At 47.6% G+C, this 21,894-nt stretch overlaps 1 long non-coding RNA gene across 1 annotated transcript in view; it reads left to right on the top strand.

Annotated features, from left to right (window-relative positions):
* The window catches only part of LOC140398816 (uncharacterized), a 46,090-nt gene extending 26,219 nt beyond the window's left edge, over positions 1-19,871 (top strand). The window contains exons 2-3 of the long non-coding RNA XR_011937567.1: positions 16,228-16,442; positions 19,733-19,871. This is a non-coding gene — a long non-coding RNA (uncharacterized lncRNA). The remainder of the gene's footprint in view (positions 1-16,227; positions 16,443-19,732) is intronic.
* The last annotated feature ends 2,023 nt before the right edge of the window (positions 19,872-21,894 follow it).

The following is a 21,894-nucleotide window of genomic DNA, read 5'->3' as shown; positions in this document are numbered from 1 at the left end:
TTATTATTAAATACACATGCTTTCAAAACATTTCAGTTTGCACTCATCAGGAAAGCTGCAAGATTGCAAAATTTCAAAGAGAACAAATTTACACCTCTGACTCAGGAATATAGTCACATGTGATGAATGTAGGAATTTTATGTATATTGTATTTGGTGCAGCAATGGTTAAAAGCCTGAGTGAGTGTGTCTATGACTGCGGCAGTAGTGTTTTTAAAGAAGAATGAATTGAAAGGTTCTGGGAACCAGGCATAAAAGCTGGGCTAATGGAGTTTTGCTTAGATTAAGGGGGTTCCCTGTGGAGTTAATTAGGCACATTGGCCGGGATTCTCCGACCCCGCGCTGGGTCGGAGAATCCCTGGGGGGGGAGACGCGAATCCCGCCCTGTCGCCTGACGCCGGCTGTCCTATTCTCCGGCGCCACTTTTCAGGCGGCAGCATGATTCCCAGTCGGGGGGCGTTGACAGCGGCTCCCCCATCAATTCTCCGGGCCCCGATGGGCCGAGCGGCTGTCCAGTTTTGACTAGTCCCGCCGGCATGAATTACTCACCTCACACACGGCGGGACCTAGCAGGTGAATATGCGGGGCAGTCCTCGGGGGGCCTGGCCCGCGATCGGGGCCTACCGATCTGCGGGCGGGCCTGTTCCGTGGGGGAACTTCTTTCCTCCGCCCGGGCCCCTGTAGGGCTCTGCCATATTGCCTAGGAGCTAGCATAGAGAAGAGAACACCCGCGCATGCGTGGAAATACAGCGGCCGGTCCACGCATGCGTGAGATCACGCCGGCCATTCCGCGCATGCGCGAACTCGCGCCGGCCCTTCGGCGCCAGCTGGAGCAGCGGGCACAACTCCGGCGGCAACCTAGCCTCCTAGAAAGGTGAGAATTCCTCACATTGGGGGGCCGTTGATGCCAGAGTCGTTGGCGCCGGTTTTCCCGCCGGCGTGGGGACATAGCCCCATTTTCACAGAATCCTACCCATTGTGTTTCATAGAACCCCATAGAGTCCCGACTGTGCAGAAGGGCTCCATTCAGCCCATCGTGTCTGCACCAACACTCTGAAAGAGCATCCTACCTAGGCTCCCACACGATCTCCAGTACCCCATCTAATGTTTGGGCATTAAGGGGCAATTCAGCATGGCTAATCCACCTAACATGTGCATCTTTGGACTGTGGGAGGAAACCGAAGCACCCAGTTAGAACCCACACAGACATGGGGAGAACATGCAAACTCCACACAGGCAGTCACCCAAGGTTGGCATTGAACCAAGGTCTCCGGTGCTATGAGGCAGCAGTGCCTACCACTGGGCGACCGTACTACCCCAGCTTGGTAAGATTATGTAATTAAAGGGAGGAGCTAAAGTGCCAGGCATTTTTGCAGAAAAACAGTTCAGTTCAGTTTTAGATTGAGAAGTACGCAGAAGTCAAGCACCTGCTCTCACTGCAGTTCAGTTAAAGATGTGTCTGTAGACATATTAGCAGTTTATTTGCAAGCAGTTCAGAATTGTGTGACTGAATCAAGCTAAGAAGCAGCTTCGGAAGAAATATAGTCTGAGTTTTTGCATGGTTCTGACAGGATTCAAGACTTTTCTTTAAAACTGTCTCAGAGAACATCTCTGTACAGCAGGCATTCTTGAGTCTGGCTGTATTTGAAGTGGATTGAGAGCTGAAATGGTTTTGTTGTGTGAGTGGGAATAAAGATAGCAGTTAAGAGTTATTGTGTCACTGTATTGATTAGGATTATTTTAGGGGTAATTGTAAGCTATTTGACTTGTGTGATGTTAAAGATATTTTAGAACGGTGTTCGTAATAAAGTTTGTTTTAATATGCCTTATCCCTATTTTCCATGAAATCACGCTTGGAGCAAGGCATCCTTTCCTCACAGTCATACAAAATTAAAATAAAATATTGGGGCTTCTCTCCAGTATCCTAGCCACTGTTGGGGGTCTGGTCCAGGATTATAATACTTGATGGTACAGAACGTGAATATTGCTGACGAAAGAGACATAGTGTTGAAGCTTCTCATCTTCCAGTCATCAGGACAGATTGAGAATGGTAATGAGTTCATTATTCTGCTCTATACATATGCCACTGTCACCTCGTTTGAGTCACTATGAATGCAAATGTAAAAATGTCACTACAGTACCAGAGGACCATAGCCTTCTTGCCCCTTTGAGAGCTGACTGGTGGTGATTTAACTTGAGGGTCACCACACCTCAGACGAGGGACAAGGTTGAGAGGTTCATGAATCCCCTCAGCCAGTGCGGGAATTGAACCCGCGCTGTTGGCGCCGCTCCGCAACACGAACCAGCAGTCTAGACAACTGAGATAACTAACCCGCTAAAAAGGCGGATCGCTTCACGCGTTTGCATGACGTCCTTGCGCAAGAGGCAGAGGCCCCTGAAAGATTGCCAGAGTCACACAATAATGCTGACACTAAACTGAAGAGAGGTTTACTCTCAAAATTGCACAAGACGACTCCAATTGCTTTTTCCAAGCAATGTAGATGTAAAAGAGCGCAAAATAAAATAACTGGGATGGAAATAATAACTCACTGCAATGTGCTGGCACATAACGTAACCTAATTCTATTGATTGGAAAGAAAACATACACTTCGATATGGGGTGGATGAAGTACTGATTAAATTGTTGGGCTGCATTCTCCGTTTCACGGACTATGTCCCCACACCGTCGTGAAAACTGTGGCCTTTTATGCCAGAAAAACTGGCATCAAGGGGCCACATACTCACAGCCCTGCATGGGGCTAGCAGGAACCCATCGTGAAACTCGCAGCTTCAGCTGCAGATACGGGTCCCCGTGCTTCCGGGTCAGAGGCCGCGCATGCACACGGCAATGGCCTCCAGTGGCCACGGCATGTTCCATGATGGACTCAGACCGGGGAGAGCTGGACCACGTAAATAGTGCCCCCGATCGGCCGCGACGCCCAACCCGGACTGCCCGCCCAAAGATTGCCCGGTCCGGTATGAGGCACTGAGTCCGCAGCCGCCACGGTAGTATCCCAAATGGCTGGGACCATGTTAGATCCACGCCATCAGGACTTCGGCTGGTCAGGGGCGGAGAATAGAGGGGTGGGCCTCTGGCAATGGCCGCAGTTAGGGGATACACGGCGTGGCGAGAATCATGGAACTGGCGCCGGTCCCGATTCCATGCGCGGAAATGGATTCTCTGCCCCGGCGCCGGATATGATTTCGACATTGAGGTACGGAGAATCCAGCCCGTTGTGCCTCAGAATATGGGGGATCCACAAAAGGAAGCATGCAACCCAAAAATGGGGCAAATATTTAATAAAATGAAAATAGCACCAAAAATAACATAAAAGGCAAAGAAGAAAACAAAAGATTCGAAGATTAGAGTATATGACAGGATTCTGAAGGCCAACATTAAAGGAAGAATATTGGTATTCTGTTACAAAATTGTAAAAAGAGACAGGGGCCAGTATGATAGCTGCTGATATGGAGAAAAAGACACTGACCATCTGGAATCAGTGACTTAATAACTTGGATTTTTAAAAATGTAATGGTGATTCTTCATGTCCAGTGAGGGTTTCATCGTGCAGGTCCTTTCTCCAGACTGTACGTGTATAGACGACATGTAGTATGTAACATCATGGGCGGGATTCTCCGACCCCCCGCCGGGTCGGAGAATCCCCGGGGAGGGTGGCGTGAATCCCACCCCGCCGCTCCGACGCCGGCTGCCGTATTCTCCGGCGCCTGTTTTCGGGTGGGAGCAGGGTTTACGCCACGCCGTTGGCAGTGGCCCCCCCGGCAATGCTCCGGGCCCTGATGGGCCGAGCGGCCGTCAGTTCCTGGCCAGTCTCGCCGGCGTGAAATGGACATGTCCCACACGGCTGGAGTTGGCTGATAGGCCGTCGAGTGGAGTCCTTGGGTGGGTGCAGGGGGATCCGGCCCGGGGGAGGGGGGCCCCTACAGTGGCCTGGCCTGCGATCAGGGCCCACCGATCTGCAGGCGGGCCTGTGCCATGGGGGCACTCCTTCCTTCCACGCCAGCCATTGCAGGGCTCCGCCATGGCCGGCGTGGAGAAGAGGCCCCCTGCACACGCGCAGAAAACATGCCGTCTGGTCTGCGCATGCGCAGAACCACGGCAGCGGTTCTGCACATGCGCCAACTCGTGCCGGCCCTTCAGCGGCAATTGGCACAGCGCCAACCCTTCCGCCGCTGGCCTAGCCCCCGGAAGTGCGGAGGATTCCGCAACTTCCGGTTGGCCCGATGCCGGAGTGGTTCACGCCGTTGTTGCCACTGGCCTCTGGCCAACGTGCCAATTGCGGGAGAATCGTGCCCCATATGTCTTTTACTGCTGCATATTGGTAGCATAAGCGCACATTTTAAAAATTAATTTTTGGGATGTGGGCATCGCTGGCCAGTCCAGCATTGATTGTCCATTCCTAATTGCCCTTGAGAAGATGGTGATGAGCTGCCTTCTTGAATATCTTTAAATTGTACCTAAACATTACAATCCCATTCAAGAGGGTGGAATAAGAGGAAATCAAGGATTTTAAAAAACAAATTTAGACTACACCCAATTATTTTATTCCAATTAAGGGGCAATTTAGCAAGGCCAATCCACCTATCCTGCACATATTTGGGTTGTGGGGGTGAGAGAGAATGTGTAAACTCCATACGGACAGTGGATCAAACCTGAGTCCTCGGCGCCATGAGGTAGCAGTGCTAACCACTGTGCCACTATGTCGCCCCAGAAATCAGGAAATTAAAGGGTTAGTTCAACCTTTTCTTTCGTGAAAATTTTAATTCAACATGCTTGACGAAGGCAGGACTATTAAAACTGCTTGGGATTGCTATATTACGATCCCAGACCAGCCCCCAAAATTTACTAGGGTACCGCACACGAACCCCAAGACGTTTTTTAAAATTGTAAAACTGCGAGGAAAGGATACTTAGCACCAGAAGTGATTCCAGGCAAAAATAGTGATACGGTAGATTAAAACAAACTTTATTATTAACACAGAATTAAACCACCTTAACATCACAGAAATATAGCTTACAATTAGGGCAGCACGGTAGCACAGTGGTGAGCACAGTTGCTGCACAGCTCCAGGGTCCCAGGTTCGATTCCCGGCTTGGGTCATTGTCTGTGCAGAGTCTGCACGTTCTCCCCATGTTTGCGTGGGTTTTCTCCGGGTGCTCCGGTTTCCTCCCACGGTTCCAAGATGTGCAGGTTAGGTGGATTGGCCATGCTAAATTGCCCTTAGTGTCCAAAAAAGATTAGATGGGGTTATGTGGATGGGGTGGAGTCGTAGGCTTAACTGGGTTGCTCTTTCCAAGGGCCGGTGCAGACTCGATGGGTCAAATGGCCTCCTCCTGCACTGAAAATTCTATGATTCTATGAATTACCAGTTAAACAATGCTTAATAATAAAAAGAAACACATTAACTTCTCACTGATGCCTTTATCTCCAATCAAGCAAATCCCATTGCTGGTCAAAAAACACTTTTAAATAAAGTTAGCTAACAGGATGACTTGCCAATATTTAGATAGGGAGATCTTTTGAGAGACTACTTGAAAGGAGAGAGATTGTGCCAGATTAATGGGGAATCTCTTGACAGTGTTCCACAGAAGCTACTTTTCAGCTCACAGCCAAAAGTACCCTAAACTCCAAACTGACTGCCTGTTAAAGCTCGTGGGCGGGATTCTCCCAGCCCTGGGCCGGGCCGGAGAATCCCCGCGAACGGGCCACGCCGCCACGACGCCGGTACGCGATTCTCCGCAGAGCAGAGAATCAGAGCCATTGGCGCTGGCGTGGTTGGCGCCGGAGGCGGGCTGCTCTACATGGCCAGCCTGCCGATTCTCCGGCCCGGATGGGCCGAGCAGCGCAAACCGCTCCAGTGCTGTGCCTGGCCCTGTAGGGGCCAGAATTAGTACTGGGAGCGGCCCGTTCACGCCGTCATAAAACGCGACGCCATTTACGACAACGTGGACACTGCCGCGGGATTGGGGAATCCTGCCCCAGGTTCCTCCCATTAATTATGTCATCGCCAATCCACCCAAATCCCACAATCTACTTGCTTTAAGCACAATGGGCTGGATTCACCATTTTGGAGGCTAAGTGGTGACTCACGCTGGCATGGGAACTGTGGCGTTTTGCGAAGGCAAAATCGGCGCTGAACCCTCACCGATCCTGTGACTGGTGAGGGGCTAGCAGCCACGCCGTGTAACAGTCGGCCCTTTTTGGCATCGGAAGGGATTCTCCGCCCAATCGCCGATTATGGTATCGGTGTCGTGGAATGGTGAATCCAGCTCAATGTTCTAATTATCTTACTCCCAGAAATTATAACAAAAACCCATTTGTCATCTCTTTGTAAACATACAACAGGTTGGAAAGGAGGATTATCTCACTTTTACAACATATTAATTGCACCTTCTGAAGCCACAAAGTGTGTCTGACTTTTAAACCAGGATTTGAAAAAATATTACTGCAGCAGGTATACACACCCTAATCCAGGCTTTTAAAACATTACTGCAACAAATGTATGTAATACAACATATATATCTCAATTTCCTACATTCATCACAACTGGTTCATGCTGATTGTACTTTTTATGCAAACACTGGATAAGCATCTAGCCTCCTAGCCCCAAACTACAGACGGACTTATGTTTAAATATCCAGATAGAAAGTGATGAGTTGAGTCAGACCCAATTGTAAATTTAGTTGCAGTAACGACACACAATGGATAAAGAAAGTGGGAAAATTTGGAACTGAAGGAAAATAAACAAATAGGTAAAACATGAGGCTGACAGACAATAAGAGTAAGATAGTAAATCAATAAAAGAAGATAAACTTCAAATTTAAATTATCAAAGAATATCAAAAAAACGCCAGTATCATATAACCACAGAAATAACAAAAGAGAAATCAGGATTAGAGCGGGGCCACTATTGAATAAGCATGATAACTCATGAGTAAAAAAAAGCATTATTTTGCCTCAGTATTAATCATGCAGTCTAACATGGTGGACCAGAAGTAGTCAAAAAATATGAAGGATTCAAAAAGTTATAAAGAAATTTAAGGTAGAAAGGGAAGAGATAATTGATAGACTAATCAAATTTAGGAGGGTTAAAAACCCTAGTTTGGATGGATTACACCGATCTTGGGATGGGATTCTCTGCTACCCAATGCTGACAGAGGGATCCGGGATCGGGCGGAGAATCCAGAGTGGATGCTCTGCTCCCCCGTTGGCGGTAGTATCGAGGTTCATGCTCCGCGCCAGCAGGTGGATGTAAATAGGTCAAATTGACCCATATGCGTCCTCTCCACGGCTGAGCACCAGAGTCCTCTTTCCTCCAGTCCTCTGGGCCAGGATTCACGTGAGCCTGGATTGGTACAGTTATTTGTAAGGGGCCATGGTGCAGTGGACCTCGTGGTGGGCCAAGGGACTACGTCTTTAAGGTGGGTGCGCCCAAAGTCCATCAGAGGAACCCCCTCCTCTCACAATGCAAATCTTGCCCACCCCATCTCCACCAAACCCACCCCAATCACACCCCACCAGGCCCTCTACCTGACCCCACCAACCGTACCCCTGCCAGAGATCTTCATAACAGAGCTCCACAACAAAGACCCCCCCCCATAAGAGAGACACCCACCAGAGACACCCATGTAACATAGCCTTGACCAGAAACCCCCTACAACAGAGATCCCACCCATAACATAGACATCCCAATAACAAAGACCCCTGCCTGGAAGTGAGAGGGCAGTCTGACAAAGGCAGTGAAAAAAATCACTGCTTTAAAACTCACCTGTGCCCTACACCTGCTGTCTCAGGCAGAGAAAGCAATTCCTTGATTGAGAGAAAAGCAGTACACTACTTTTAACGTGGTCAAGAGCTGTTAATCATTGCTAGATGTTTATAAACATTGCAGTTAGTTTCACAGCAGGGTACTTGAGGCCCTTTCAAGCGTGAAGGGAAATAAAATAAAATAATCCAGACAGTTGGCTGTGTGAAAGCTGCCAATCACAGCCTCGTACAAGTAATTTCTCAGTGATGTAAATGAAAGCCTTGCAGATCAAAGATCCGAGAAGGTTTAAATCCTGGCAGCAGGAATAGTGCACAGTTGAGTTTTAAAACAGCGATTATTTCCACTGTCTCAGTCTAGACTGCTCCTTGGCTACCAGGCAGAGGTTTGTATTATAGGGAGGGTCGCTGGTATGAGGGGGGTCTCTGTTATCAAGGGGTTCTCTGGGAGGGGGGTCTTGAGGGGTCTCTGTTATGGGGGTTCTCTGGTGGTGTCTTTGTAATAGGGGGTCTCTGATGGGGGGCTCTGTTATGAGGTTTTCTGGTGGAGTGAGGTCGGTGAGAAGGGTCGGGTCACCCTCGTACAGTGGGGCGAGGTTACCCAGAAAGTACAGTGATTGGGTGAGGTGGAATTGTGTTGCGGTGGGGGAGGTGGCAGCTGCCAGACCTCGCTATCGGGCCATCTGCTCAAAATGGCGACCTGATAACAGGATTCGTGAAGGAATCCCTTGCAATCCCCGTCATGCATAAATATGCATGGCATGGGATAGTGAACCGCCTCTGAGGGTGCTCCCAACGCGAGATATGTAAGATACCACATGATAGGTACATGACTTATGTAAGAACATGTACAATATGGGGACAAGTAGCAGAATGGATAGGAAGTTGGCAACAAAGCAGAAAACAGAGAGTGGAACTTAATAGTAGTCACCAAGACTGGGAAAAGATAGGGAGTAGTGTTCCACATGACTGTTGCTGGGCCCATTTTGGCTCACTATTTATGTACAAGCTCTGGACGTGAAATTCAGAAATATAACTTCAAAATTTGCCAATGATGCCACATCACCAAATTGGGGGATAAATCATAGACAACAATGACTTCCAGAACAGATATGTCAAATTAACCTATACCATTGGTATGATATGCCATTGGAAAATTGGGCAGCATGGTAGCACAGTGGTTAGCACTGTTGCTTCACAGCATCAGGGACCCATGTTTTATTCTCGACTTGGGTCACTGTCTGCGGGGAGTTGGCACATTCTCACCATGTCTGCATCGGTTTCCTCCTGGTGTTCCAGTTTCATCCCGCAAGTCCCAAAAGAAGTTTGTTTGGTGAATTGGACATCCTGAATTCTCCCTCAGTGTACGTTGTGATAATATGTATAAAGCAGGTTTGTACATAATGTTATGCACGACCTCTGGCCACTAGGTGGTGGTGCAAATCCACCACGTGACCCTGTGACTGGGGAGTTGGGAGTAGGTCATGCTGGAGGATAGATGTATTTTTCAGTAGTAACACAATACTTAATTTGTGATCGTAGTTTATTGTTTTATATATCCTAGTTATCTTATCACGCAATTCTCCTACAATAAATTATTTAAACTAGATGTTCTGTCATTCATCATTCACTTCAATCAGTCTACAGATCATGACATACCTGAATAGGCGCCGTAGTGTGGCGACTAGGGGATTTTCACAGTAACTACATTGCAGTGTTAATGTAAGCCTACTTGTGACACTAATAAAGATTGTTATTATTATAAGTGATGTAGTGTATGTTGGAGGAATAATAAAGTGGCTGCATACTCCTTGGAAAAATATATGCCCAAATGGGGTAAGGGAGTGAAGAGATCTGGGGGTACAGGTACACAAATCACGAAGAGTAGCAATATAGGTTAACAAGGCCGTAAGAAAGATCTTTTCCTCGGGGATAGAACTCAAAAACAGAGAAGTCATGTTAAACTTGTACAGAACCCTGGTTAGACCACACTTGGATTGTTCTGCACAGCTCTGAGCGTCATGAAAAAGGCTATGGGATACTGAAGAAGATGGAAAAGATTTACTCAGATGATACCATAAATTAGGCTGAGGCACCTTTCTTGAGAATAGGTAAAGCACAGCATCTGCCCTGAACAGGTATTCAGAGAACACTGAAAGGTGCCTAATTAATAACAGGATTTGATAGGATGATAAAGGATTTTTCCAATTATTGGTCAGAGCAAAACTAAGGGTGAGAAATATAAGATATTCTTCACTAAATATAACTGGAAATTCAGGACACATCTATATCCAGAGAGCGATTAGAATGTGGAACTTGTTACCACAGAGTTACTGAGGTGAGCAGCACACAAGCCCAAGCTAGATAAGGAGTTGACGTTCATTTTGCTAGGTTCGACAAAGGAGGGTGTGAGGAGGCTCATATGGTGCTCAAAAACCAGCGTGGATCTATTTGGCCAAATATCCCATCTCCACTCTTTAATTATGCCAATTCATATCTTGAGCCTTTGGTGAGAACTGTACCCTTCTGACTCCTGACTGGTGTTAGTAATTTGGTATAACAGGCATCTGAATTCGTTTCACATTGACACATAGGAGACTTGAATCTCCAGCACATCCATCATCTCAGTTTGTGGATGACAATTGGATAGATCAGAATTCAACACAAGCGCACAGAGCACTGCGTCAAAATAGCAGAGGGAGAATGAATGAATTAATGCTAATGACTTAGTGGAGTGAGAAAGTACAAGCATCCTTATAACTAATGTTGATGCAGTTTAAATAAATATGTGCACTACTGTAACTGCTCAGCGAAAGATAGTTTCATAGAATTATGCAATTATCCCAAATATATCACCACTCATTGTTCAAAGCACAGCATCTGCCCTGAACAGGTATTTGTGAGACACCTCCAGCTCATTTTCTTGTCTGTGCATCAGCAAAATTGGGTAAACTGCTCATGACATTTTGCAGGGATAGGATGATGCATTGCTGTCTATAATGGGAACAACACAAAGGATTCCCCATGGCCCCCGAATCAAATGAGCCTCACCATTCATCATTAGCCATTGCTCATATTTTCTGGGCTCGGTTAGATTTTCAAGCTTGGCTTTGGAGTGCAGTGAGATTTATGTTCACTTGGCTATCGATAAAGCAGAATGGGACTGTTGATGCTGTAAAATTACGTCAAGAATAAATCTTAAAACGGTTTAATGTAATACATGAGAATTAATTCTGGAAACACCTCAAATAGCATTTTAAACAGGGAATTACACACCAGCAAACAATGGCTGGGAGTATATGGGTGTAAATGGTAATCTGTCACAAAGGGAGCAGATTAATCTGCTCAATGTCAAATTCTAATACAAATCGCACTTGGCTTTAAGCTGCAGCTGATCTGAAAGCACGTTGATATCATGTGAAATTTAATCCAATTTAAAAAATGGCCCAGCAAAGGTTTCATAACCTGGGTTTTATGGATTCCACCAACTTTATTATGTGTCCCTGGCTCAACAAAGCAATGACATGAAAGGCATCAAGCGCAGTAAATTGGACTGTGACTTAATTGGGAAGACAGCGAGCATTTCCCATTGCAAAAGTTATCATGTCATCAAAACCTTTTTGTTCTGAATTTGCCACATGACCATCATAAGTAGGACATGACACCGCTTTAAGTATGATTGTAATTTCTCTTACATTGAACATGTTTATTAAACCGCAAGATTTGAAACTGACAGCAGTGTAATCTCTTCCAGACCGACAACACTCCCAGACATCCATGTTCATCCAAGTCTGTGCTTTTGAGAATTGAAAAGAAGGTGTATGCAAATTTGCAGCTAACACTAAAATAGCTGGGACAGCAAGTTGCGATGAGGAAATAAGAAATTTACAAATGTATATAGATAGGTCAGGTGAGTGGGCCAAAATTTGGCAGATGGAGTTTAATGTGGATAAGTGTGAGGTCATCCATTGTGGTCGGAAAAATGGATTGGAAATGTATTACCTAATATGGAAAGAAACTTCAGAGTGCTTCGGTGCAGAGGGATCTGACTGTCCTCGTGCATGAATCGCAGGAAGCTAGCATGCAGGGACAGCAGGTATAAAGGAAGGCAAATGGAATTTTGGCCTTTATAGCTAAAGGAATGGAGAATAAAAGTAGGGAAGTGTTGCTGCAACTGTACAAGACATTGGTAAGACAGCACCTGGAGTACTGTGTACAGTTTTGGTCCCCTTATTTGAGGGGGATGTAGTTGCATTAGAGGTAGTTCAGAGGAGGTTCAAAGATTGATTGAAATCCCATTGGCCAGCAGCGGGAACGGAGAATCCTGCTGCCGAGAAACATGACTGAGGAGCCAGAGAATTTAACCCGGTTTCACAAGAATAAGTTCTGCTCGAATGCTCTCTGATCGTCAATCATACATAATGAAGACTGCAAAATATTTGTCCATTCCAACATCTTCACTGTTGACCTTTGATCTGCTGCCTCCAATGGAAAACACGTTCGCTTCCCAGGCACCCATTTCCCCATCTCTGTAGCTTCATGCTCAGCCTCCCACTCCATCGAGATGGGATGAGAATCACGAGTGCCTGTGAAGTATATCAGCTTCTCAGTCCACATTTATTTGTATAATTGTATCACCCTGACTCGGTTGATCGTGGATTTGGCTAAAAGCCAGAGGTTTATGTGTTCAAGTCCCACTCCAGGACAAAATGGTGACATTTCAGCAAAGACACAAACATACTAATTAGGAGCAGACGTTGGTCACTTGGCCCCTCGAGTCTGCTTCCCCATTCAATATGATCAGTTAATCTGATTGTGTCCTCCACTCCACATTCTGCTTACCCTGATACCCTTTGGCTCTCTTCTTAGTCAGGAATCTACCGACCTCTGTTTAAAAATATTCATTGACCCCCCCCCCCCCTTCACCGCTCTCTGGGGTAGGAATTTCCAAAGATTTACCACTCCCTGCGAGAAAAAAGATTCTTCTCACTTAAATGAGAGACCCCAGGGACTGGATTCTCCATTGGCGGGATCCTCCATTTCACCAGCAGCGCACTCACGCCCGCGGATTGTCCAATGGCATGGGGGTACCCACAATGGGAAACTCCATTGACTGGCTGTCGGGACAGAGAATCCGGCGGGGGGGGGCGCCACAGCAGAAAACGGGCGTGACGGGATGGTGATCCCCAACCTTTATTTTTAAACTAGTGGGAGAGGGCAGGAATGCAAATTATTAATTTAGCAGAGCGTAGTGTTTTATCTTCAAGGAATGTAGGGAGGTAAAAAGATAAAAGAACTTGAATTGCTATGTCAACCACCCAAAGTTAATTCAGGACAATTTTGAAGAGTAGTCACTGATGCAATGTCGGAAATGCAGCATCCAATTTGTGGCCACTAAGCTCCCACAAACAGCAAAGATCAGATAATCCGACTTACTGATAGTGTTTGAGGGATGAACATTGGCTGCACGCTGAGCACTCCCCTGCTCTCCCTTAAAAGTGTGTGATACGGGATCTTTCACATATGCCTTTGGGTGCAGATCATTCATGGTAAACCAATAATTAGAGGCATTAATTTAAAAACAATGAGAAAAGGATCTGGAAGCGGGGTGAAGGCCAAATCCAGATTTTCTCTTAAAATAGATGTTAAGAAATTTTTTCATGTTGGTTCATGGGTGCAAAATAATTTTCTTCTTTTTAGCATTGAATGCCAAACAGATCATAAGAGTCTATTCCCATGAATGAGAAGAAATAAACAGTTCTTGATGTTTGGAAATTCTGAACAATTTCTGTGCTCAGTTTGCTTAAATGAGACTGTCTGCAACTCCCTCTCTCTCAGGATCTTGAAAGCCTCCATCAATCTTCATCACTCTAAAAATAAAGCAATTCGAATTCATAGTTACAAACCCCAAATCTGAGAACCATCTTTATCTCTTGGCAATCCTGTGCATTTGGAAGAGGAAGGCTCAAAAACAAAATCATAAAATATTCCAACGGTGCTGTTATCAGCGATCTAAATAAAGGTTGAGCATCATGTTTTGAGGTAGAGTCAATGTCCTCAGGATCCATCTGACATGTCATTAGCTCTGTCAATACAGCTTCACGTTAACTGAGAGGCCGATGCCTTTGATAATGAACCCTCCTGCACTGTATACACATTGCCAATGTCAATATGCCTTATCCCCTAACTAAATACAGACCATTAGCCATGCACATCAAGTAACATCTGACAATCGTGCAGAGGATTATCACAGATTCAAGGCTTTTGTCCCGGGAGAAGGTTCCACTCCTGACCGACGTCCGATCTTCCACCACATTTTACCTTGAACTCATCCAAGATTATACTGTCCACAGCCTACTCTACATTAGCTTCCAGCTTGGCATTGTCTTGAGTTTAATATTCCCACCCTTATTTTAAAATTCCTCCATGGCCTTGCAACTTCCTGGGCGGGATTCTCCGACCCCGCGCCACAGTGCGGAGAATCGGCACCATTGGCACCGGCGTGGTTGGCGCGGCGCCGGTCGCAGGCCGGCCTACACGGCCGGCCCACCGATTCTCCGGCCCGGATGGGTTGAGCGGCCGTAAGAAAAGAGCCGAGTCCCGCCGGCTCTGTTCTAACCTGCTCTGGGCCGGCAGGACCTCGGCGTGTAAGGGTCGGGTGACGGCCTTTGGTGGTGGTGGTGGGGGGGGGTCTGATCCTACGAGGGCCTCCGATGTGTCCTGGCCCACGATTGGGGCCCACCGATCAGCGGGCCAGCCTCTGTGGCTGGGGGCCTCCTTTCCTACGCGCCGGCCCCTGTAGTCCTGCGTCATTCTAGTCCTGTAGTCGGGCCGGCGCGTTGAAGGAGGCCACTGCGCATGCGCGCATTGGCGCCGGTGCCACTGCGCATGTCCTCGTTGGTGCCAGCGCAACTGTGCATGCACGGATCCCGTGGCTCACAGTTCACACCGGGATCTGCAGCTGGAGCGGCACAAACTGCTCCAGCGCCGTGCTGGCCCCCTGGAGGGGCCAGAATTAGTGTGGGAGTGACCCATTTACGCCGTCATAACACATAACGGCGTTTACTACGCCATGGGCACTCTGCCGCGGGATTGGAGAATCCCACCTAATATCTCTGTAATTTTCTTCAACCCTACATCTCTGCTTTTCTCCAAATCTGACCTTCCGTGCCAACCTGATTTCCACTGCTTATAACAGGCAGCATTGTCTTTAGCTGCCTAGGCCGTAAACTCTGGAACTCTTTTTTTAAATCTCCTCACCTCTCTCCCTTTCTGTCCGACTTGAAGACTCTCCTTAAATATACTTCTGATCAAACATTTGGTCACCTGGACTAATATCTCCTTGTGTAGCTTGGCATCAGAGTCTGTTCGATAGCCCTCCTACGGAGCAACTTGGGACATTTTTCTACATTAAAGGTGAAAGGGTTAAAAACCAACCGGCGCACACAGGCTACTGTTTGCCAGCTGGTAAATTCTTAAAGACAAAAAAACTAACGATGAGAAACCAGCAGTTGTTTCAGCTCCGAGTCTACAGATACAAATCCAAGAACTCTTGGTGTACTAATTATAGAGAGGTAGGACTCACACAGTTCACAACCAAAAATCCAATTGATCATTATGCATCTGCCAATCTTGTGTGTCTTCCATAATACTGGACAATTGAATGGGATTATGAGAACCCCAGCTCAGGTATATCTTTATCTTACTTGTATCTAGCAGTTAACAGATAAGTAGAGATAAATACATGCTTGGCGATATTAGAATAATACATACATGCTGTGATTATGATTGGTTATTATACTCGTATGAAATACATTAGGTAATCCTAATTATTAGTTGTGAATGGACATGGATACCTTTTAACAAATCTATTCTTTTGATTGGTGTGTGTTAATTACTATGAAGTACACAAAAGTATAATTGCCCTGTATTTTCTCTGATCAGGGAGCTGGCAGGCCACCTAGCGGATGCTTACCTCTCCTGCTCTAGCTGGAATAAAGTTCTTGAATTGAAACTCTAAGCATCGTCTGGTCAGTTGCGGGAGTGAGGAACTCTATACTCGAATAGGTGTGATACTCCCGCAACAAAAGATGCTCTGTTATTGTTGTTTGTCTTACCGATTTGGTTTTTGGTGTCCATTTTGGCCCAATGCTTGGAATATTAGGTGATGATTGTCCACGATTGCTGTGCTGGAGATGCCATTGCGCACTGGGGCTGCATGTCGGAATACTGGATGGGAAAGCAGTGAGACTGCATTGATGAACCTGCAATCACTTGTGCCTAACATTCACTCCATAAGCCACTGTATATCATGAGGACATAGTGTTGCAATTTCACCTATTCGAATGGAAATATGTACATGCCAAGCAAAATCAGTCTGAACACAGTATGAATAAGTGTAGTTTTCCATATAAATTACATTGAATAAAACTTTGTTATACTTGCAGATGGTGAAGATATATCTTTGCAGGAAGTGTTGGAAATACTCAGCAGGTCTGCAACATCTGTCGGGAGAGAAACAAGCCAGCGCTGAAATCAGAAAAGGCGATTGGGCGGAGAATCGGTTTTGACGCCGATATCGTGGTGGATTCCGGGTTCACGCCAAATCTCAATTCCCCAATGCTTTGACAGCGGCATCAAGGCATTCCCCTCTGCACGTACAGTAAGTGCCGTTTTCATATAATTAGCGAGCCTGACCCGGTATTCTCCGGGGCCTCCGCCATTCACCGCCTCCAGTGGGGGGGATTTCCCGACAGCGAGGTTCACTTGTGCTTTCAAAAATCGTGATACATGTGGTGTGGCTGCTGAGGGGGGGAGAAGGGGTACGGAAACTGTCCAACATCGCCATAGACAGTTGTGCCGTTGACCGGGGGGGCATCTGACAAGGCCGGGGGCAGTAGTGGGGGGTGGCCAGGAGGTGGCTTGTGGGGTTGGGGTGGACAGGTACATAACATCATTGCCGCTCCAGCACAACCAGTGCCATTTAGCACTGTAGCACATGGATAGCACTGTGGCTTCACAGTGCCAGGGTCCCAGGTTCGATTCCCTGCTGGGTCACTGTCTGTGCGGAGCCTGCATGTTCTCCCCGTGTCTGCGTGGGTTTCCTCCGGGTGCTCCGGTTTCCTCCCACAGTCCAAAGACGTGCAGGTTAGGTGGATTGGCCATGCTAAATTGCCCTTAGTGACCAAAAAGGTGAGGAGGGGTCATTACGGGGTTAGGGTGGAAGTGAGGGCTTAAGTGGGTCGGTGCAGATTCGATGGGCTGAATGGCCTCCTTCTGCATTGTATGGTCTATGGTGTTGGCTGGGATGGTGTGCATGGGGAGTGTAGTGTGTATATGCGGATGCAGCTTGTCAGCCTCGCGAGCGTCAATTCTGAACCTGGCGTATCCTGCACCATTTCGCATTGGAATCGATTGTGTTCCACATGGCGCTGGTGCTCACCCCTCAATGGTTGCCAAATCAGTCCAGATGCGGCGCCAGTTTTGCTGACATAGAAGTCCACAAATTCTGCCCCAGCGTCAGCACTTATTCTCAAGAACGGAGAATCCGACCCGAGGTTAATGTTCAGGTCTAATATGACTCTTCTTTAGGACTGAGGGAAGACGAAAATGTGATACATTTTATGCTACTGAAGGCGGGAGGGGAAGAAAAGGGAAAGTCTGGGTGGGGTAGAGGATCGGCGAGATTGAATGGCAAAGTTGTCATTCAACAAAAGACAAAGGGAATGGTAATAAAGAAATGTGAAATGGCAGAATGATGAACAGCTGTGCCTGAAAGTGAAACATTCAGAGCTGCATTTCGAATCACAGAATGGTCACAGCATTGGAGACCATTCAGCCTATCATGTCTGCACTGGCTCACCGAGGAACCAATCACTTAGTGTCACCCCGCCCACTTTCTCTCCAGATCCTGCATTCTTCCTTTCAAAATAATAATCCAGTTCCCCCTTGAATGCGTCAGTTCAACCTGCCTCCACCCTATGCTCAGGTAGTGCTATCCAAACGCTCATCCACTCACTGCATGAAAAAGCTTTTCCTCATGTTGCCATTGCTACCTTGAATAGCTAAAATGAACTCAGAAAATGCTGGAAAAGCCCAGCAGGTCTGGCAGCATCTGGGGAGAGAGAAACAACGGTAATGTTTTGATTCCCTATGACTGTTCTTCAGAGCCAACGAGTGGGAGAAAAGTGATGCATTTTGTACAGTTTACGAGGGACTGGAGCAGGTGGAGAAAAGTAGATCAGGGATAGGTGGGAACTAGGAGACCTTTGACAAAGATGGGCCGAGCAGAAACTTATAACCAAGTTCCGCACACATGAGTGCGGCCTCAACCGGGACCTGGGGTTCATGTCGCATTACATTCATACCCTATCATCTGGCCTGTGAAATCCTACCAACTGTCCTGGCTTGACACAATTCACACCTCTTTAACCTGGGGTTACCCCATCTCTGGATCTGTAAAGATTTAATTACCTGCTAATGCTCGTATTCCAAGCATTGTCCGGCATCTTTGAATCTGTCTATATATATGTTTCTGGAACATACCTCTTCATTCACCTGAAGAAGGAGCAGCGCTCCAAAAGCTAGTGACATCGAAAAAAACCTGTTGGACTTTAACCTGGTGTTGTAAGACTTCTTACTGTGCTCACCCCAGTCCAACGCCGGCATCGCCACATCATTTTGCCAAAGATGTTATGGAACACATGGCAAAATTACGATCTTATTATGGTAGTGCCAAAGACTAAAGAAGGTGCTGATAATGGCATAAAGGTGATAAAGCAGAATGTGTTAATAGCAGAACAAAGGTCAGTGAAAGAGACAGATGATACTTTTGGGAGAGATGGGTGTTTGGGAATTGGAAGAAAAAATGGGATCATAAAAGGGGGTTAAGGTGGAGGAGAGAATTCACTGTCTGAAGTTGTTGGACTCAATATTAAGTCCAGAAGGCTGTAAAATTCCTCATCAGAAGATGAGATGTATTCCTCCAGTTTACGTTGGGTTTCACTGGATCATTGCAGCAGGCCCAAGGACGGACATGTGAACATGAGAGCAAGATAGTGAGACAAAATGGCAAGTGACAGGAAGTTCGGGGTCATGCTTGGAGATTTAACGGAGGTGTTTTGCAAAGCAGTCACCCAATTTGCATTTAGTCTCCCCAATGTGGAGGAGTAATGCTGACACTGTACCAAGCTAAAGGAGATGTAAGAGTAACTGCTTCACCTGAAAGGAGTGTATAAGGCCTTGGATAGTGAAGACGGAGGAGGTAAATGGCAGGGGAGCATATGGGAAGATGTCGTGGGAAGGGGTTGAGGAGTCGAGGGTAATGAATTAGTGGACCAGGGTGTCACAGAGGGTGAGGAACATGCAGAATTCTGACAGGGTTGGTGAGGGTATGATGTGTTTGGTGGTAGCACCATTCTGAAGTTGACAGAAATGGTGCAGGATCCAGATGCTGGTGAGTGAATTGTGAAGAAAAGGGGAACCTAATCATAGTTTCGGAAGAAAGGGGAAGGGGTGGGGAGGACAGAGGTGGGGAGATGGGTTGGACACAGTTGAACTAAAGCGGAGGGGAACCCTTGGTTCAGGATAGCTCTTGTTCATAATCCTTGGGGGAAAAATTCAATCAAACTGGGGGACAGAGTTCATGGTCTGAGGTTGTTGAACTTTCTGCTTTCGTACCGATCTGATCATTATTCTGCCATCAACGCTCAGTCTGCACAAATGCTTTATTTCTTTCCTGTGACCCCTTTCACCTATCGGTCAATGATGTCTTTGTCATTTGCTCTCTTGTCCTTTCCAGACCCCCCCTTCCTCCCCTACTCCTTTCAACAACATAAAACCCATTGCATTCTTCCTTCAATTCCGAGGAAGAGTCGCAGTCACTTGGTTTCTCTCTCCACAGATGCTGCCTGACCGGTTGACTCATTCCGGCATTTTCTATTTTAATTTCAGATTTCCAGCATCCCCAGGATTTTGCTTCTCCACTAATGCGGGAATATTAGATTGCAGTTCGGCAAGGCGGCATCAAGTCAATGGATGCTAATCAGAAAGACTCCCAGCTGTTTGAAAAAATATTGAATGCATCCATCAGTGCCTCCCATCTAAATAAAAAGATGTTCAGAAAACATTTTAATGCCTCTTTGTCCAATTCTGCCTCAATTTTAAATTTGTATTTTTTTAAATAACAATTGCCGATGGTGTGACGAGGAACCCAGCTGAGCTCTCTGTTGCGGGGAAGCTGAAATAATATTCACAGTTAAAATGATGTGGTCCGTCTGTGTTCCAAACTGTTGCTGCGGGACTCCATGTGAATGGGAGAGGTCTTATAAGAACATAAGAACTAGGAGCAGGAGTAGGCCATCTGGCCCCTCGAGCCTGCTCCACCATTCAATGAGATCATGGCTGATCTTTTGTGGACTCAGCTCCACTTTCCAGCCCGAACACCATCACCCTTAATCCCTTTATTCTTCAAAAAACTATCAAAAAAACCCAAAAGACCCCCCCCCAAAAAAACCTATCGATGGACATCATTGGAAACACGGCAAGCAGGGGATCTGGAGATAAGGAAGGAGATTACACAGGCAGTGCTGAGTGTGAACAACTATCAGTCTCTCGCTGAAGTGCGAAAGAGCGGTATGCTCTGACTACATTGGTGGATTCACTATGTTTGATCCACGGCATCAGCGCACTTGTCTCTAACGGATTAAATTCTGCTCGAGGAGGTTTTACAAGGGTTATCTCATGGAGATCATTTTATCTGTGCACGAATAGTTACACCTTCCTGTGCAGATGTTTTGCACTTACCTGTCAACAGACTGTACAACATGGTCTGATGAGATCATTAATAGGCTTTGTCACAAGGTGGGAGTTTTCAGGGGCGTCATTCTCCGACCCCCCGCCGGGTCGGAGAATGGCTGTTGGCCGCTGTGAATCCCGCCCCCGCCCCCGCCGAAGTCTCTGGTACCGGAGATTGGGTGGGGGCGGGAATCGGGCCGCGCCGGTTGGCGGGACCCCCCGTTCAATTCTCCGGCCCGGATGGGCCGAAGTCCCGCCCAGAAATTGCCTGTCCCGCCGGCGTAAATCAAACCTGGTATTTACCGGCGGGACCAGGCGGCGTGGGCGGGCTCCGGGGTCCTTGGGGGGGCGCGGGGCGATCTGACCCCGGGGGGTGCCGCCACGGTGGCCTGGCCCACGATAGGGGCCCACCGATCCGCGGGTGGGCCTGTGCCGTGGGGACACTCTTTCCCTTCCGCCTCCGCTACGGCCTCCACCATGGCGGAGGCGGAAGAGACTCTCCCCACTGCGCATGCGCGGGAAACTTTCCGCGCCGCTGATGCTCCCGCGCATGCGCCGCATTTCCGCGCCAGCTGGCGGGGCAACAAACACCATTTCTGCCAGCTGGCGGGGCGGAAATCCCTCCGGCGTCGGCCTAGCCCCTCAATGTTGGCGCTAGGCCGCCAAAGATGCGGAGCATTCCGCACCTTTGGGCCGGCGCGATGCCCGTCTGATTGGCGCCGTCTTTGGCGCCAGTCGGCGGACATCGCGCCGTTGGGGGAGAATTTCGCCCCAGATACTGGCTGAAATTTTGGAAAGTAAGGGCAGGATTCTCCTGATAGATTTCTAAGTGGGGTAGCAAGCGGAAACTGCATCTCGGAGACACACCTAGATGTCGCGGTCGAGCAAGGAAGGCTAAGCACGTTGAGGATCACTGAGGGCACTGGGAGAGGGGGGGGAGATGGTGGGCAGGGGTGGGGGGGGAAATAGTGGGGAAAGTGGGGCAGCACCATCGGGAGAGTGGGGCATTATTGGACAGCTGTGACACATTAAAAGCCCTTGATCACAAGCAGTATGATGCTTCTGTCAGTTTCTTCTGCAATGCGGCCTGACCTCCGAAACATTGGCCCATCTACCCAGGCATGTCCCCCTCCCCGTAGCATTTACCCACCCTCTGGCTGTGAACATGTCCCGGAGCTGTGTCCCATCGCCTGGTTGTTCGGATGTTGGCTGCTGCGAGTGTGCTGTTGCCTCCCACAGTTTTCAAGCACAGTGTCCCATGCATCAAAGTGTGATTGAGAGGCGAGGCAATGACTGCCAGACACTACATGGCCCGCCCA

Source organism: Scyliorhinus torazame, chromosome 22, assembly GCF_047496885.1.
Source record: "Scyliorhinus torazame isolate Kashiwa2021f chromosome 22, sScyTor2.1, whole genome shotgun sequence".
Lineage (NCBI taxonomy): Eukaryota > Metazoa > Chordata > Chondrichthyes > Carcharhiniformes > Scyliorhinidae > Scyliorhinus > Scyliorhinus torazame.
This window is presented reverse-complemented; position numbering and strand designations above follow the sequence as displayed.